Below are 19,462 nucleotides of genomic sequence, written 5' to 3'. Positions count from 1 at the left end.
AGCCGTCTGTTCATCCATCAGCTGAGGTGGCAGGTGGTTTTCCGAGAGATCATGCAAATCAAGAACTCGGTGGCAGCTTGGTTTCCGCCCTGAGTGAAGTTAATGCTGCTTTGGAGGCATTTTACAGGAACCTCTATAGTTTGAGCCTCCGGGGAATGGTGCGTGCATATCAGTGTTACTGGATGGGTGGTCTTTCCCGGTGATGGAGAGAGAGAGAAGGGAGGAGTTGGAGGCTCCATAAAGTCCTGAGGAAGTACTGCAAGGCATTGGATTGATGCAATCAGGAAAAGCCCCTGGCCTGATGGGTTTCCCATCGAATTTTATAAAAATCCCGTGGGCCAGTTAACGCCATTATTAGTTGTCTGGTTTAATGATTCCAAGTTCCTTACCCGCCACACTTACACAGGTCTCTATCTCTCTCATTCTGAAGAAGGAACCAACCCCACAGAATGTGGATCATATAGACCTATATCCCTGTTAAATGTTGATGCCAAACTGTTAGCCAAGGTATTGGCGCTGTGCTTGGAGCCCTGTGTCCCGGAGGTGACTGCAGAAGACCAGACAGGCCTTGTGAAAGGTCGGCAACTATCGGATAATATTCGGTGGCTGTTGAATATTGTTGTTTCCCCCTCTCCAGTTTCAGAACTGGAAGCGATTGTGTCCATGGATGTTGAGAAAGAATTTAATAGGGTGGAGTGAGAGTACCTTTTTGGGATCCTTGGGAAATTTGGTCTTCGGCTGAAGTTCATTTCCTGGGTTTGGCTGCTCTACAGGGCCCCTGAGGGCCAGTGTATGCACTAATGCTTTGAGCAAGAGGTATTTTTTATTAAGTAGGGTACAAGGCAGGGATGTCCACTATCTCCACTCCTGTTTGCGTTGGTCATAGCACTGAGGTCTTTGGGTAAATGGAGGGGGATAAGGCAGAGGGGAGGAGTGTCCTTATATGCTGATGACCTGCTTCTGTAGCTTATGGATCCAGTCTCCTCTGTGGATGAAATAATGATGCTACTCAGGAGCTTTGGCTCCTTTTCAGGATACAAACTGAACTTGGAGAAGATTGAATATTTTCTGGTTAATCCCCCGGTGAGGGGAACCAATCTGGGGATACTATCTTTTTGTCTTACCAGAGATAGCTTTCATTATCTGGGTATCCAGATGGACCCATGATTGACCCTCGCTCCATAGCTTGAACTATGCTAGTCTGGTGAGACAGGGTAAGTTCCGACTTGCAGAAATGGAGTAACCTCCCTCTGTCCTTGGTGGGCAGGATCCAAACTATAAAAATAAATATCCTCCCAAGGTTTTTAGTTATTTTTCAGTGTCTCTCTGTTTTTCTCCCTAAATCTTTTTTTTGCCAGGATTAGTAAGGTGGTGACCTTGGTCATTTGGGCGGGTAAGACCCGAAGAATCCGTAGGGCATTGCTTCAGAGGGACTGGCAGTCGGGGAGGGGAGGGGGAGGGGAGGGGGAGGGGATGTCGATTGTTACCAAATTTGCTCATTTACTATTGGGCATCCAAAATCAAGAAGTTGCTGGGGTGGATTGGTGAGCCGAGCTCTAACTGGGCCAGATGGAGGCAAGCTCTTTAGGGGCTTTAATTTAAAGGCTTTGGCAACAAGCTTGCTTCCCTTCTCTCTGGAGAAGTATGTCTCTAACCCGGTGGTGGTGCTCATGCTAAGGAGATGGAGGCAATTTAGGCAGAATGGTGAATTGCTGACACCCCCATCTGCAGCAACCATCTATTTGTACCATTGGGTTGAGACGCAACGTTAAGGTTGGAAGGGAAATGGCCTTGAGAGTTTGGGGAATTTGTTTGTAGAGGGACGGTTTGTTAGTTGGGAGCAGCTATCGGTGAAATTTCAACTGACAGGGGGGAGCTTGTACCATTACCTCCAAATACGTGATTTTGTCTGAAAGACTTCTCCTATGTTTCCCTTGGCTGCACAACCCTCCTTGTTGAACCCTAACCCTACCGCTAGCAGGGTCTGGTGGAGGGAGCATTTCTGGCATCTATAGGCAGATCCTGTCAATGGAGGTAGCCCCCCCTAGATGAGGGAGGGGGAGCTGGGACCTACTTCAAATGAGGACATATGGTGTGAGGCCCTTTGCAGGGAAAACTTCACATCCTCCTGTGTTAAGATCCAGCCTGATTCAGTTCAAGGTTTTACATAGAACGCACCTCACTAAAACTAGGACGAGTGGTTTCTTTTTGGGTGTGGAAGACAAGTGTGATCAGTGTCCTCTGGGGCCAACTAATCACAGCCATATGCTTTGGTCGTGTCCCAAGGTGGTAAGCTTTTGGGTTTCTGTTAAGTTCAAGGAAGCGGCCACACAGGAAGCATTAGGAATAAAAATTTTATTCACAGTAGAACAAAGTAATGTGCAGCCAAGGGAAACATAGGAGAAGTCTTTCAGACAAAATCACGTATTTTACTCACCCCCTCACCCCCTGCAACAAACAGCTCCTCAAATAAAGTCAAGAGCGGCTTCCACTGACCCCTTTAGGGCAAATTTGATTTTCTTCACCCTGAGAAACGCGTATGAGTCTCCCAACCATGCCGCAACCCCCGGCGGCGTAGCCGACCTCAAATTCAAAATTATCCGGCGCCAGGCAATCAGAGAGGCTAAGGCCACAAAATCAGCCCCATGCCCCTCCAGCAGGTCCAGTACCTCCGGCACCCCAAAGATCGCCACCATTTGGTCCGGCTTCATCTCAAACCCTACAATCCTCGATGGATTCCTAAAGCCCCCTCCCAGAGATTCTCCAACTCCTCACACCCCCAAAGCATATGGGCATGGTTTGCCAGCCCCCTCCCAAACCTCTCGCATCCGTCCTCCTAATGTTACTAGAACGCGGTCTCCCCTTCACAAACCCTGTTTGGTCCTCTGAGACCACCTCGGGCACACACCCCTCCAACCTTCTCACCAATACCTTTGCCAGGACTTTCACATCCGTATTCAGCAGCGAGATGGGCCAATAGGACCCACACTCCAATGGATCTGTCTCCTTTTTCTGGATCAGTGAAATCAACGCCTGCGCCAACGTCGCCAACAGTTTCCTCTTCTCCACTGCTTCATTAAACATGCCCAAAAGGTGGAGGGCCAACTCCATCACAAACTGCCTATAAAATTCTGCCAGAAAGTCACCCGGCCCCGATGCCTTGCCCGACTGCATCATGCCAATACACTCCATCACCTCTTTTAGCCCCAATGGTTCCTCCAGCGCCTGTCTCTTCCCCTCCTCCAACTCAGGAATGCCAGCCCATATCAGCCTCTCTCTTCCCCCCCCCCCCCCCCCCCCCCAACACCTCCCCGGTTCCTACTCCACCCAATGCCTCAGTCTGGTTGGGTGACCTCATGGAATTTTCCATCTGGAGAAGATCAAGTACACCCTCCGGGGATTGGTTGAGGGGTCCTACATGGGCTGACAGATATTCATTTCCTACTTTAAAGAATAGGTCACCATCAGCTGTTGGGGGGTGGAGGGGGGGGGGGGGGGTGGTGGGGGGGCGGGAAAAGAGGGTTTTTCTCTTGGGTGGGATGTATATGGTTAGTGGTGTTTTTTTTATATTGCATTATGTAACATCCATTTTCTATGTTGATACAGTACTGAAACAATATTTGTTATAAATGAATACTTTTAGTAAAAGTATATATTTTTTAAGGATTTGATAGGGATTCCTCTGGTGAGGAATCCCAGAAAATGGGGCCACAACCTTAAAATTAGAGCTTGGCAGTTTGGGGGTAATGCCAAGATGCACATCTTCACACTAAGGGTAGTAGAAATCTGGAATTGAAAACAGAAAATGCTGGAAAAAGTCAGCATCATTGACAGCCTGTATGGAGAAAGAAATAGAGTTAATGCTTCAAGTCAATGACCTCTCATCAAAACTTCTGACAAAAGATCATTCATCTGAAAAGTGAACTGTTTGTCTCTCCATTAATGCTTCCAGACTTGCTGAGTATTTCCGATATGTTCTGTTCTTACTTCCAGCATTCACAGTCTCTTGCTTTTGCATAAGTGGAAAATCTGGAACTCTCTCACTCAAAGTGCTGTTGAGGCTGGAGGCGAATCGAAAATGTGAAAACTGAGCTTTTTGTTCAGAAGTGTTGTGTATCTGGGAATATATTCTTGCTGGTTCTGCGTCATCTGATGTGCAGTCACGTCAGCAGAATGTTTGCGTGAAGCTTTGGGCAGATCACCATTAACCTCTCATCGTGTTTTACAAGAATCCAGAGTGTGGGCATCTCCATACCTTTTCTCTTTGCGACAACAAACAAATATAACAGAAAGCATACATAATAACTTAAGAACATAAGAAATAGGAGCAGGAGTACGTTGTGTGACCCATTGGACATTGGGCCAGCTCTGCCCATTGAATAAAGTTATGGCTGAACACATCTATTGGACATTCAACATCCAATCCACTTTCCTGCACTATCCCCAAATCCCAAGATTCAACTCCAAAATCTATCAATCTCAGTCCTGAATACACTCGTGAACATTGACTGAGTGGCCACAGCCCTCTGGGATAGATAATTTCAAAGCTTCACAACCAGTTTGTGAAGAGATTTCTCCTTATCTCATTCCTAAATTGTTGACTCCTCATCCTGAGGCTATGACCCTAGCTCTAGATTCTCCAGTCATGGAAAACAACCTTTCATCGTCTAAATGGTGTGGAACAAAGGCAGTTAGGTGGAGTTAAGATATAGATCAGCCAGATTGAAAGGTGGAACAGGTTCAAGGGGTTAAATAGCCCATTCCTGTTTATATGTTCACAAGGTGCTTATATAAAACAGGGTGCAATTTCCTGCTTCCAGGGTTGAAGATAGAGAAAAGGAAGAAACTGAAGCCCCGTGACTTTTTATTTTGTATCTACATTTCAGCAGCAGTTACACTTTAGGAAGTATTGCATTAGCTGTAAAGCACCTTGGGATGTCCTGAGGTTATGAAAGGTGCTACATTAATGCAAGTTCTTTCAATGTCCTTTGGTTTCCCTGTGACAAGTGTCATTCTCTGGGCCAAACACCCACCCATCTCCCAAGGCTCATTTGACCTCATTCAAAGATGTATAGAAACTGTTTATGTCGTGATTCCCCACCCGATTAAATTTCCTCAAAATGTAGTTAAAAGGAGGTGCTTTCCATGTGGCAAAAAGGGTCTGATATTATTGACGTGACTGTAGGGCAGCACGGTGGTGCAGTGGGTTAGCCTTGCTGCCTCACGGCGCCGAGGTCCCAGGTTCGATCCCGGCTCTGGGTCACTGTCTGTGTGGAGTTTGCACATTCTACCCGTGTTTGCGTGGGTTTCACCCCCACAACCCAAAGATGTGCAGGGTAGGTGAATTGGCCACGCTAAATTGCCCCTTAATTTGAGAAAAAATGAATTGGGTACACTAAATTGATTTTTAAAAAATTATTGATGTGACTCAAGCATCTATTTGTCACTCCAAATCTTTACCAACTCCTGCGTTACTAAAACCTGTTAATCACTTTCAGTTGACTGTATAAAGCCCAGCAACAGCTAGAATTAATCAACCATAGAATCCGAGGCTACAGGAGGCCATGACGGGACCCATTGTGCCTGCCATCTCTTTGAAAGAGCATTCCAATAATTTCTGCCTCTCTGCTCTTCCCCGTACCACTACAAGATTTTTATTTTAAAGTATAAATTTTTTTTTAAAGTTACTGTTGGATTTGCTTCCACCACCCTTTTAGGGAATGTATTCCACACCATAACATACTCTAAACAAACATCTCCCCCTTGATTCTTCTGCTAATAATCTGAAACTCTGTTTTCTGGCTACTGATTCTCCTGTCAGTGATTAGTTTTTTCTTTATATACCCATTTAAACCCTTCATTGAAAACCTCCATTAAATCTCCTTTTTAACGTTCTCACCTCTAAGGAGAACAATCCCAGCTTTTCGCCATATACTAAGTTTGTCAGCAAAGTTGAGGACTCATAGGGCAGCACGGCGGCGCAGTGGTTAACGCTGCTGCCTCACGGCACTGAGGTCCCGGGTCCGATTCCGGCTCTGGGTCACTGTCCGTGCGGAGTTTGCACATTCTCTCCGTGTTTGCGGGGATGTGCAGGGTAGGTAGATTGGCCACACTAAATTGCCCCTTAATTGGGCAAAATGATTTGGGCACTGTAAAGAAAAGCTGTACTTTGTACATTTGTTTAAAAATTTTGATTTCTACTACAATCCTTCTGTCACCCTTACATTAACAGTTTTGCTGGTTTTGAGAGCACTTCAAGACTCTAAATTTTAAAAAAAGTTGAGGATCCACAAGCAGAGTGTGGCAGCAGCAATGCAATTTATGGCTGGAGGAAGTTATAGAGCAGGATTCCCCAGGGGTCAGTACTAGGCCACAGTTTTTCTTGATGTATAATAATGACATAGACCTAGGTGTATGGGAGACAATTTCAAAATTTGCAGACGCTGTAGTATTTGGGAACATAGTGAAGACAGGTTGGTAGAATGGGTGGACATGTGGCAGATAAAATTTAATACAGAGAAGCGTGAAGTGGTACACATTGTAGGAAGAACAGAAGCAATATAAACTTAAGAGTACAATTCCAAAAGGGGTACAAGGGAACCGAGGGCAGAATATGTACACAAATTGCTCAAGATGGCAGGGCAGATTGTCAAAACAGTTACAAATGCATACTGGATCCTGAGCTATTTGGAATCCGGAGTACAAGAGTATAGAGAACCTTTATAAAACACAACTTCTGCATCAACTGGAGTAGCGGCCACAATTTAACGGGACAGAAACAGAGTCCTGTTTTGGGCACGTTTAGAGGGGTTTTTCCTGCAACGCCAACAAGACCCCACACTATAACAGCACTTGCCAATTTTATTTTGGCCTCGGTGGGGAATGCTCCATTAAGGCTGCACTTCCATAACTTCCTGCACTGACAACCTCAGTTCACCAATGCAGGAAGACGACTTCATCTTTTGATGTTTCAAGTGTCGCAAATCTCGTGAGTGGCCTCTCACAAGATTCATCAGCTTTGTTGCATCATTAAGTTTGGCGTGACAAGGCCATTAAATCGCGCCCAGAGTGTCAGATTATCGACGCCACACTTCAGGAAGCATGTGAAGGCTTAGGGACGGTACAGAAAAGATTTACAAGAATGGTTCCAAGGATTTGGGACCTCAATTACATGGATAGATTTCAGAAGCTGGGGTTGGTCGCCTTGATGAGAAGAGATTGGATAGAGCTGTTCAAAATCTAGAGAGAAGAGAATAGGTACGGACAAATTGTTCCCATTTGAGGAAGGATCGAGAACCCAAAGCCACATATTCAAGACGATTGGCAAAGGGATCAAAGGTGACACGAGGATAAACCCTTTGATGCAGTGAAGGGCTATGATCTGGAATGCGTCACCTAAGAGTAGCAGAGGCAGATTGAACCATAGCTTCTCAAAGGAAATTAGATAAACACCCAAGGGGAAATTGTTTGCAGGGCTTTAGAGAGAGATCAGGGGAGTAATAGTAGCTACATTGCTCTGCAGAGAGCCAGCAGGTGCTGAACAAACTGAAAAGCCTCCATCTGTGCTGTAACCATTTTATGATTCTTCAGTCTCTCCACATGGCTGGAGCTCCTTGATCCATTGCTTTTACAAACCCCTATAAATATTCATTTCAAGAGTGCTACTGCTCTGTTCACACCCTTTGGTAACTCTGCAGTGTTGAACCTTTCCCCATGTGAAAGGAATGCTTACATTTACTGACAATTCTTTGTGAGTCGTTTTTATTTTAACTCACTGACGGGAACCCTTTAGTGTGCGTGGTCAGCTGAGCAAATACAGCGACAGGCAGCAGTATTGTGGAGTTGGGGAGTCAAATGATCATGAGGCATCTTCCGCACATGACATAAAAAGAACTGCAGACAGTTTGCTGCCTTACACACAGTCCCTGTAGAAAGCCAGCTGCTGTCATGGGCATGGATTTCCATTGATCCTGTGCTGTACAAGTTTTCTCCCACATAACTTTTCTCTCCCAAGGCAGACGCTGGAAAACCAGTCTTTCAGCATATGTGCTGTGAAAAAAATCAATGCCTGTTTGCAAATTGTCATCCACAGAGCCAAACACTTTCTCTTCTGAATACGCTTCCCTTTCTCACTAACACACCAACACACACATATGCACAAATCAAACAGCCGTAAGGTCTTGTAACTAATTTTAGTGGGATTATAATTCATTAACTGGATAGGAAGAAAGAAAGATTGTCTGTTAACCAGCAGTTCATCAAGTCTTTCAGAAAACATTGCACTGAATTACTCTGTAATGCAATCACTGGCGAATGAGTATTACATACAGTAAGAATGGCCATTAACATTTCTGATCTATTTAGACTTTCCACCAATTCAGATACAAGCAAAATCTCACATCCCTGCATCTGTATTGGTCCATATTCACTGATGTGGGTCGCTGGCAGCCGAGCCGATGACTCTTAACTCTGAAACTCCCTCACTAATCCTCTCTCCCAATCCACCTCCACCTGATGGGGTGATCTGATTAAAGTATTTTAAATGTTCAAAGATTCATAAGGGTGGACACAGAGACCAATTCCTCCATGGGGGGAATTAGGAACAAAGGGGCATAATCTAGAAATTAGAATCGCGGGCCATTTAGGAGGGAAATCAGGAAGCACTGTTTCACTCAAAGGATAATGTAAGAAATTCACTTCCCAAAAGCTGTGATGCTGGGATGATTGGAGATTTCAATACTGAGATCGCCAAAATGTTGTAGGGTACGGTATCGAATGGAGTGAAGATTGGCAAATAAAATTAAGGTAAAAATCAACGGTATGGGCAGCACGGTAGCACAGTGGTTAGCACTGTTGCTTTACAGTGCCAGAGTCTTGGGTTTGATTCCCGGGTTGGGTCACCGTCTGTGCGGAGTCTGCATTCGGCCCACGTCTGCGTGGGTTTCCTCCGGGTGCTCCGGTTTCCCCCCACAAGTCCTGAAAGATGTGCTTGTTAGGTGAATTGGACATTCGGAATTCTTCTTCTGTGTACCTGAGCAGGCGCTGGAGTGTGGTGACTAGGGTCTTTTCATAGTAACTTCATTGCAGTTAATGTAAGCCTACTGGTAACAATAAAAAATTATTATTATTATAATCTCTAACTGAATGGTGGAGTACGCTTGAGGGCTAAATGACCAGAATTGCTTGGCTCATAAATAGTACTCAGTCTTGTTGTGAGAAAGTTGTTGCTTCAAGTCCCAATCAAGGCTTCAATAACAAATCTTGGTTAACACTCCAGAGGAATGCTGAGCTTCGTATTTGGAGATGCCACCTTCCGGATGAGACATTAAGGGCGCGATCTACCAGCTGCGTTCCATCAGAATTCGGTTGAGGCACGGCCGGTAGATCCTGGTATAGGCCTCACCCGGGATGCCCGATGGTGGTTACACCTTGCGAGATCAAACCAGATCTTGCAAGACATTGTGATCTGGGTCCCATCCACATTGGTCAAGGCCCAGTCTCACATGGTTATGCGAGTTTCAAAAAAGACCTAGCTGTGGTAACACCAGATCGAATGGCCACGTGGCGTCTATTAGCCTCGCCGAGGAGCTACCAGCTGAGCGCGGATTTGTACACCTCCCCACAAACAGGGACCAGGCGTACCAGCATGTTGGGGGGGGGGGGGTCTCCCAGATGATCAGAGGCCCAGTGGTCAGTCTCCTGGCAGGGTGGCACCCTCTAATAGAGGAACCCTTCAATCGGACCCCTGTAATAGTGGGACTTCCACAGGGATCCTTGCAATAGGGGGACCCCACCACAGGGACCCCCTGCCTAAAGGATCCCCTTCTGAAGATCCCCCTTCACACACAGATCCCCTTCACACTCAGAGCCTAAGCCTTCTCCCCAGAAAATGGACCCCTGTCAGGAGGCTGGAGAGTAGTCCAGGCAGGGCTGTGGGAAGCAGTCTAGCTGTAATACATACCTTGCTGCTCCACATGTCCATTCCCCGAAGGACAGCAGTTGTGCCTACGTCTGGTTCTCACAGATTCACTATCTGCAATCCATTCCTGGCTTTCGAGTAGTGTTTTGTGATTGACAGTTCGAAAAACCATCTGCAGCTTTTATTAATTCATATCCCTTGACACTTCAGTGGCCTTAGTGATGAAACCCCAATGTTTATAAACATTGATCACATCAAACAGATGATAGGGCAGTGAAATCACACGCTTGAGTGATTGAAATGCACTTAGTGCACTTACATCTCTTTGATGATTTTTGGGGGGTCTGTGGGCAGGGCTCCTTTAGTCAGGGGGTCCCAGGCAGGGGTTCCTTTAGTCAGGGACACCCTGAGGGGGGGGGCTCCCCCTATCACAGGTCTCCCTGTGGAGTGTCCCACTATTACAGGGGTCCCAGTGGGAGGCCCCTTATCACAAAGGACACTATGGGGTTTGCCCTATCACAGAGGTCCCTATCGGGTCTTCCTATCACAGGGGTCCCTGTGGAGGGTCTCCCTATGACAGTGGTCCCTGTGCGGTGGGGGGCTCCCTATTACAGGGGTCCCTGTGGGGGAATGGGCACCCAGACAATCCCGGGGTTAGGGGCTGCGGTGCGGTGTGGGGGAGGTACATGGGCTTTGATGGTCTTTACCATCGTGGCCCTGGTGTGGTAGACTTTGCCGCGAGATCCACCCCATTAGGGCCACGATGGTAGAGACCAAGAGTGAACCTCACCCATGTGATTCCTGGCCGCGGGGACTAGAGAATCATGGGAAGGCAGAATATAGAGCACCGGGACTGCTAAATAGATGCGCGGCAACACGGTGTTGCAGTGGTTAGCACTGCTGCCTCATGCGCCGAGGGCCCAGCTTTGATCCCAGCCCCGGGTCACTGTCCGTGTGGAATTTGCACATTCTCCCCGAGTCTGCGTGGGTCTCACCCCCACAATCCAAAGATGTTCAGGGTAGGTGGATTGGCCAAGTTAAATTGCCCCTTAATTGGAAAAATTAATAAAAAACATTTTTTTAAAATAGATGCGAATGGGTCATTACAACCCGTTTGCATTTATTTTCATGTTCCCGGTGGTATGTAGCGTGGAACTCGTTCATGCCTCCAGTGAGAGCCTGGCGCCCATCACTGATCCCAATCCCCCCCCCCACCCCCCCACCCCGCCCCCCACCCACACACAGTACTCCAAAGTTTGTATGATCATAGAAAACTCCTTCTTTATTAACTATGACTTTTGAAGAAGTTATTTTTCCCAGGATTAGTAACTGGGCTCATTCTCCCTGTGGGAAGCATCACCTGTGACCTTGTTCAATGAATTGCACAACTGAAGACAGAGCAGCTGTTCTCACTGGAAGCAGGTTGTTACATTCTGGTCACATTCCAACCCTCCAAAACACATCTAGTTCACATCTGTTCCCCTCCCATGCAGCTTGTTGTTCATAATTTCCCTCAATATTCCTCAGGTATTTGATTATATTCAAAAATCAGGATAAAGTGAGACGCAAGTGGAGAGAAAGTACTTTTAGCAGAAACTACTTCTGTCATTCAAGTTTAAAGACAGAAATGGAAACTTTGTCCCATTTCCCTGGTGACACAGATCGAAATGCAGCATCTGGTGGAGCACTGAGCCATGGTCTGCAGGTTTGAATATTGGCTGTGCTCTGTGATATGCTTTGTACTGTGGGATAACACAGGCTGCAACTGGATGCAGCTTTAACCAAAAGATACTCCAGACCTTGAAGTTAGTTCAATCTGATTTATTGAACCAGTAGCACAGTTAGCATAGTTCTCTATGTGTACAACTCTCTGCTAACCTAAGTGTGGTTACTCTGTCTGACTGAACCAGACTAGCTCTTAGCCACATGCTGGAGGTGTGATACTGTACCTACACCCTGACTCACTCTGTAGATGTTCATCAGTGGAAAGAGGCGGAGTGTAAGTGCCTAAGTGCCTCATGCCTTTTATAGTGTCCTGCCTGCTCATTGGTCATGTCCTGTTCTCTGTGCTCATTAGCCGCCTGTCTGTATAACATTATCTGCTTGTCTGCATATCATGACATCTCCCCCTTTTTAAAAATGTTTTGTTGGCACATGGGAACGTACTTACATGTGGTGGCATATATTAACATATTTACAAGCGGTGGCATATGTGAACGTATTTATATGTGAAGACAGCTGTCTAATGTGAGAAAACAGAACATAGCAAACAAAACAAATGTTCATAAGTCCAGTCTCTTGGGCTTGCATCTGATCCTGGTCGACCGCCGATGGTGATGGGGACAACGGCACATTGACAGGTGGGATGGAAGCCTGACTGGTGGCCTCGTAGTTTGAGGTATCAGGAGGTGGCAAAATAACGGACGGAAACGGAGAAGAAAGCGGTTGCGGGCAGGCAACTTTGCGCAGTGCCCGTCTGTTTCATTGCACAACAGAACTATCAGCCAAACGTACAACATACGAGCGGGGCGCAGCCTGTCGAACAACGACAGCTGGGTCAGATCAGCCACTATCCGGTATCTTGATCCTGACAGTGTCTGCCGGGGATAACACAGGCAAATCGGTGGCATGAGCATCATAGCCCTGCTTTTGCTGGTTTCGGAGCTGCTGCACCTTCTGCAGCACCGGGAGGTGATCCAGGTTGGGCAAGTGTATGGCTGGAAGTGTTGTCTGCAGGTCCCTGTTCATCAGGAATTGAGCCGGCGACATGCCAGTGGTCAGTGGGGTCGCCCTGTGTGCAAGCAGCGCGAGGTAGATGTCAGAAGCAGAATCCGCGGCCTTACAGATGAGCTGTTTCACAATGTGCACCCCTTTTTCAACCTTCCCATTGGACTGCGGATAGTGTGGGCTGGAAGTGACATGTTTGAAATGGTATGACTTAGCAAACATAGACCACTCGTGGCTGTTGAAACACGGGCCATTGTCACTCATGACAGTGTGGGAAACAGGCCTCGATGACGGTCCGAGATTTTCATAGATTTTCATAGAATCTACAGTACAGAAGGAGGCCATTCGGCCCATCGAGTCTGTACCGGCTCCTGGAAAGAGCATCCTACCCAAGGTTAACTCCTCCACCCTATCCCCATAACCCAGTAATAAGGGCAATTTTGGACACTAAGGGCAATTTATCATGGCCAATCCACCTAACCTGCACATCTTTGGACTGTGGGAGGAAACCGGAGCACCCGGAGGAAACCCACGCACACATGGGGAGGATGTGCAGACTCCATGCAGACAGGGACCCAAGCCGGAATCGAACCTGGGACCCTGGAGCTGTGAAGCGATTGTGCTATCCACAATGCTACCGTGCTGCCCAGGTCTGAGAGCTTCACAACCTCAGGGTAATTGGAGAAATAGTCAATAATCAACATGTAGTCACGACCATTCACACGAAAGAGGTCGGTGCCAACCTTGGACCACGGGGTGGTCTCGATTTCGTGCTGCTGGAGCGTCTCCTTGCTCTGCACTGGCTGGAAGCGTTGACAGGTCATACAGTTGAGGACCATGTTTGAGATGTCCTGACTAATCCAAGGCCAGTAGACAGCTTGCCTGGCTCTGCGTCTGCACTTCTCAATGCCCAGGTGTCCCTCATGGATTTGGCGGAGCACCAAGCTCTGGAGACTGAGTGGAATAACAATCCGGTCCAGCTTGAGGGGGATACCATCAATCACCGTCAGGTCATCCTTTACATTGCAAAATTGAGGGCACTGCCCTTTCTGCAGCCATTGGCAAGGTGGTGCATGACACGCTGCAAGAGGGGGTCTTTGGCTGTCTCCTTGCGGATGCGAACCACCTTCTCATCAGATGCCGGGAGGGTGCTAGCACACAGCTGTACCTGTGATTCAATCTGCCGATGATTTCCAGCGGTTCACTGGGCAATGTGATGGAGCGGGACAATGCATCAGCGATGATGAGCTCCTTGCCAGGCGTGTACACTAAGTCAAAGTCGTACCTTCTGAGTTTGAGGAGGATGCGCTGCAGCCGGGGTGTCATGTCGTTCAGGTTCTTGTGGATAATGTGGACCAGAGGCCTATGATCCGTCTCAACAGTGAATGTCGGCAGGCCATAGACATAGTCGTGAAACTTGAGAATGCCAGTGAGAAGACCCAGGCATTCCTTTTCTATTTGCGCATACCTTGTTTCAGTGGGCGTCATGGCCCCATGGCTACCGGTGCCCAGGATGAAGTGTCATTGCGTTGGAGCAGCACCGCACCGATGCCACCCTGGCTCACATCGGTCGAGATCTTTGTCTCCCTGTCTGGGTCGAAAAATTCCAAGACAGGTGCAGTGGTGAGCTTGGCTTTCAGCTCCAACCACTCTGTCTGATGTGCTGCCTTCCACTCAAAGGCAGTGGACTTTTTTACCAGATTTCGCAGGGCCATGGTGTGTGAGGCCAGGTTTCGGATGAACTTGCCCAGAAAATTGACCATGCCCTGGAAGCGCAATACCGCCTTCTTGCCTTCAGGGACCTTCATGGCTTCGATGGCCTTGACCTTATCTGTGTCCAGGTGCACGCCCTGCTGAGAGATCTGGTCACCTAGGAACTTGAGTGTTGAGCAACATTTGGACCTGCAACATTTGGACCTGTTCAGCTTCAGGCTATTGGCATGGACACGGCAGAATACCTGCTGGAGACGTGAAACATGCTCTTCAGGGGTCGTGAACCATATGATGATGTCGTCCATGCACACACGAGCCCCTTCAATGCCCTCCACCATCATGATGCGATGGAAGATCTCCAATATATCGAGACAATGCCAAACGGTATGTGATTATAGCAGTATCTGCCAAATGGTGTGTTGAAGGTTCAGAACCTTCTGCTGGACTCATCCAGCTGGATTTGCCAAAATCCATTGACGCATCTAACTTAGTGAAAAACCGTGCATGTGCCATCTCACTGGTGAGTTCCTCCCGCTTCGGGATGGGGTAGTGTTCACGTATTATATTCTTATTGAGATCCTTGGGATTAATGCAGATGCGCAGGTCTCCCACAGACTTTCTAACACATACCATCGAGATGACCCAGTCAGTCAGTTCGGTTACCTTGGAAATGATGCCCTGTTGCTAAAGATCCTTGAGCTGTGCCTTCAGGCGCTCCCTCAGTGGAACCGGGACCTGGCATGGTGCGTGGACCACTGGCTTGGCATCAGGTCGTAGCAGAATCTTGTATCGATATGGCAGCGTGCCCATCCCGTCGAACACATCCGGATACTGAGCGAGGATGTCGTCAATGCCGGCCTGAAGATCCACATTGGAAGATGTTTTTGTGTAAACCCGCTGCACGAGGTTCAGCTGCTTGCAGGCATGCGCACCAAGTAGGGATGCCCTGTCCGGCTTGACAATTTCAAAACGTAACCGAGCATGGGTGCTCCGGTTGGAGACGAGTAGATGGCAGGATCCCAGTGCCGTGATGGCATTTCCATTGTAGTCCAGGAGCCTGCAGGCTGCTGGAAGGACCTTGGGGAGCTTCTTGATGCGTTTGAAATCTGCCTGTGAGAGGAGGTTGGCAGAAGCACCTGTATCCAGCTTAAACTGGATGGGGCAGTGGTTGACCTGCATCACCGCACATCATTCGTCCGCAGAATCCACAGCGAGGATGGATTGAATTTGTGATGAGTTGGATGTGGCATATTCACATTTGATAATGATGCCCACACTGTAGGCGGAGTCCAGGATTCTGCCTCTGGATCCGTTGTGCTGCCAGGATCAGAATCTTGTAATCGTTGTTGCACACTCTGAACGTGCCGTCGTCGGCATTGGGAGCGCTGGCACCTGACTGGTGATGCAGACCTGCACAAGGCTGCATAGTATCCGGGCTTCCCGCAGTTTAAAACATTGCCTGCCTCTTTCAGGGCAGTGTTTCTTTAAGTGGGCGTTGCCGCAGTTCAAGCATGTCATGACGTCGGCATCATGACGCTCCGCGCGTCTTGCACATGAGCAGTGCAGGTGTCGGCCGCTTCGTTATCTCATTCACATCACGCATGCATGGGGCCCCAGGAAAAGCACGTGAAATGGCCACTTTCATCAATGCTGAGGCGCTGCATCCGGGAGATGGCCTGCACACTCTCTGCCTCGAGGGAGGCAAGTTTCTCATTTTCAGCCGATTTGTACTGGGCATAGCGATTTTTGGCTTGCTCATGCACTGTACATGTTTCAGTCGCAACTGGCAGAGTCATATGCTTGATTTTCAACAACTCATCTCTCACAGGGTCAGAGTGAAATCCAAATACGATTTGGTCTCTGATCATGGAGTCAGCAATATCACCAAAGTTGCAGGACAGCGCTAGCAGACGGAGGTTAGTTAAGAAGGAGTTGAAAGATTCATCTCTATCTTGCAGACGCTGCTTGAATATGTAGCGCTCGAAGATTTCATTGGTGCCCACTTCACAGTGTCTGTCAAACTTGTCCAGGATGGTCTGAAACTTTGTCTTGTCCTGGCCTTCGGTGAAGTGAAAAGAGTTTACGAGTTCGATGGCTTGATCACCTGTTGTTGAGAGGAGAAGTGTGATCTTCCTTGCATCAGACGCACCCACAAGGTCTGAAGCTTCAATGTGCAGCAGAAACTCTTGCCTGAATGTCTGCCAGTTGGCACTGAGATTGCCGGAGGTCCTGAGCTGGTGAGGAGCCTGAATCTTCTCCATTGTGTCGGGATTCATTTGCTGGTCGTCATGGAATGGGCTGAGGTAAACCACCTAGATTAAGCAGTCTCCTGGTAGCATGATGTGTTGTGTACTCTGGGATAACACAGGCTGCAACTGGATGCAGCTTTAACCAAAAGATACTCCAGACCTTGAAGTTAGTTCAATCTGATTTATTGAACCAGTAGCACAGTTAGCACAGTTCTCTATGTGTTCAACTCTCTGCTAACCTAAGTGTGGTTACTCTGTCTGACTGAACCAGACTAGCTCTTAGCCACGTGGTGGAGGTGTGATACTGTACATACACCCTGACTCACTCTGTAGATGTTCATCAGTGGAAAGAGTCGGAGTGTGAGTGCCTCGTGCCTTTTATAGTCAAATACCACCCCTGAGTGTCCTGCCTGCTCATTGGCCATGTCTTGTTCTCTGTGTTCATTAGCTGCCTGTCTGTGCCTGTCTATATCATTATCTGCATGTCTGCATATCGTGACACTCTGCATCTAGTTGGGATAACAGTAGGCCTCAGTGCCCCGGGGCTAGAGTTGGAAAGAGTAAATCAGCCAAGTTTCCAACTCCTCTTCAACCTAAAGTTTCTGAGTACTGATGTCTATAACCTAGGCCATTGATAGAAGCGGAATCTTTTATGATGTGCCAAGATTGTGTAGGCTGAGGACAGCACGGTGGCGCAGTGGTTAGCACTGCTGCCTAACGGCACCGAGATCCCAGGTTCGATTACGACTCTGGGTCACTGTCCGTGTGGAGTTTGCACATTCTCCCCGTGTTTGCGTGGATTTCGCCCCCATAACCCAAAGATGTGCAGGCTAGGTGGATTAGCCACGCTAAATTGCCCCTTAATTGGAAAAAATTAATTGGGTACTCCAAATTTATAAAACAAAAAATAAAAGATTGTGTCGGTTGACTGTGCAAATTGTTCCACACACACGTGGGTAATGAGCACTCATTTGTACTAGCTGTTCTAATACCTCCATATTAGAAAGTGAGAACATTCAAGGAAAAAAGGGGAGAACATTACTAGATTTTGAAGTTTTTCTTCAGTTTTGATCCTTATGATTTACTGCCCATTGAACATACAATAAAATTGGACAGGCTAACCAGGCAACTGATCCAATTTACCCACTAGCTGGGTTGGGTTCAAATATATATTGTTAATAATTAATCTTATAGAATGTTTTCTCTCAAATGTTTCTCAATAATAGATCCTGTTGCTGCAATCCAAAAGTGGTACCTACTCTGTAATGTGTTGTATTACCCAAAGGGATCAATAACTGTTCTCTTTGTAGTAATTCTGCGTTTTATTACCCATAGTTTCACATTCTGATGGCAATCCCTTTGGAAATAGTGGCATTAAACATAAACCAAAAATTATGAAAGCTAAAACAACTGAAACAATAATTAGCTACCCAGATGCCAAGAGGACACAGTTTTATGGTAATTGGCCAGGCGATTTTTTTCCCCTGACAGCATCTGATGACCATTTGGAATACACTATCTGAAAGGATAGCAGAACCAGATTCAGCAGTAACTTTCAAATGAGAGCTGGATTTTAGTAGTCATGGAGGAGTCCATAAAGGAGAGTCAAAAACAGTGTTTTACAAACTTTTTTTCCGGGGACCCATTTTTACCAACCAACCGACCTTCGGGACCCAATCCGGCCGACCTTCGCGACCCACACCAGCCGACCTTCGCGGCCTACGACGGCTGTCCTGCGCGACCCACCATTTCCTCTTACTTTGTTTGCTGCTGACAAAAATGGAGGAAATGGTTTTGGGTTCCTTTGGCCCTCCTCCAATAGAACCTGTTGGATGAAGGTGAAGCCTTCCGGTGTCGGAAGGGAAGGAGTCTTAGAATAGAATAGAACAGTACAGCACAGAACAGGCCCTTCGGCCCTCGATGTTGTGCCGAACAATGATCACCCCACTTAAACCCACGTAACCGGAAATATACCCGTAACCCAACAATCCCCCCATTAACCTTACACTACGGGCAATTTAGCATGGCCAATCCACCTAACCCGCACATCTTTGGACTGTGGGAGGAAACCAGAGCACCCGGAGGAAACCCACGCGCACACGGGGAGGACGTGCAGACTCCACACAGACAGTGACCCAGCCGGGAATCGAACCTGGGACCCTGGAGCTGTGAAGCATTGATGCTAACCACCATGCTACCGTGAGTCTTCATCTGTCCAAAGTTCTGCATTTTTTTCCTGTAGACTTTTATCAAATAAAACCCCCCGAACTTGTAAAATAAAATAAAACGAATAAAATAAATGAATCAAATGAAGAACCCTCCCCGAACTTGTAAAGCAAAAAGCTGCAACTGTTTAAAAAAAAAAGCGGCCACACTGCGCATGTGTGCCCGATCATCGGTGCGTATGCGCATAGTTTTGTGTATGCGCGCCGATGATCTGGCACGCGTGCGCAGTGCGGCCGCATTTTTTTTTTTTACATGCTCGCGGCCATTTTGAAGGCCGCTTCCAGCCGGCGTTATTAACAGCCGCACAGATTTGCGCGATCAGGAAAGCTGCGATGGATGACTCCGCGACCCTCCTGACACCCACCCGCCACCCACCCGTGGGTCGCGCCCCCGAGTTTGACAATGCCTGGTCAAAAAGATGGTTTATTTCTCAAACAGGAAGGTATTTATACATAACAGCCCCAGTCGGGACTATTTTGCATCTCGGCTCCTTTCTGGGCCGGCTTTTATGACACTGAACTAACTAGTCTGCTGAGGGGCCTCTGCCCTCAGCGACCACATCTCCCACCTTCCCCCAAAAAGGTCTGTAGATCCCTCTGAAGAAGGGAGAGCAGGAGGACATCATTTG

The sequence above is a fragment of the Scyliorhinus canicula genome, chromosome 15, assembly GCF_902713615.1.
Source record: "Scyliorhinus canicula chromosome 15, sScyCan1.1, whole genome shotgun sequence".
Taxonomy (NCBI): Eukaryota; Metazoa; Chordata; class Chondrichthyes; order Carcharhiniformes; family Scyliorhinidae; genus Scyliorhinus; species Scyliorhinus canicula.
The sequence above is the reverse complement of the archived record's forward strand: the minus strand, read 5'-3'. Positions refer to the sequence as shown.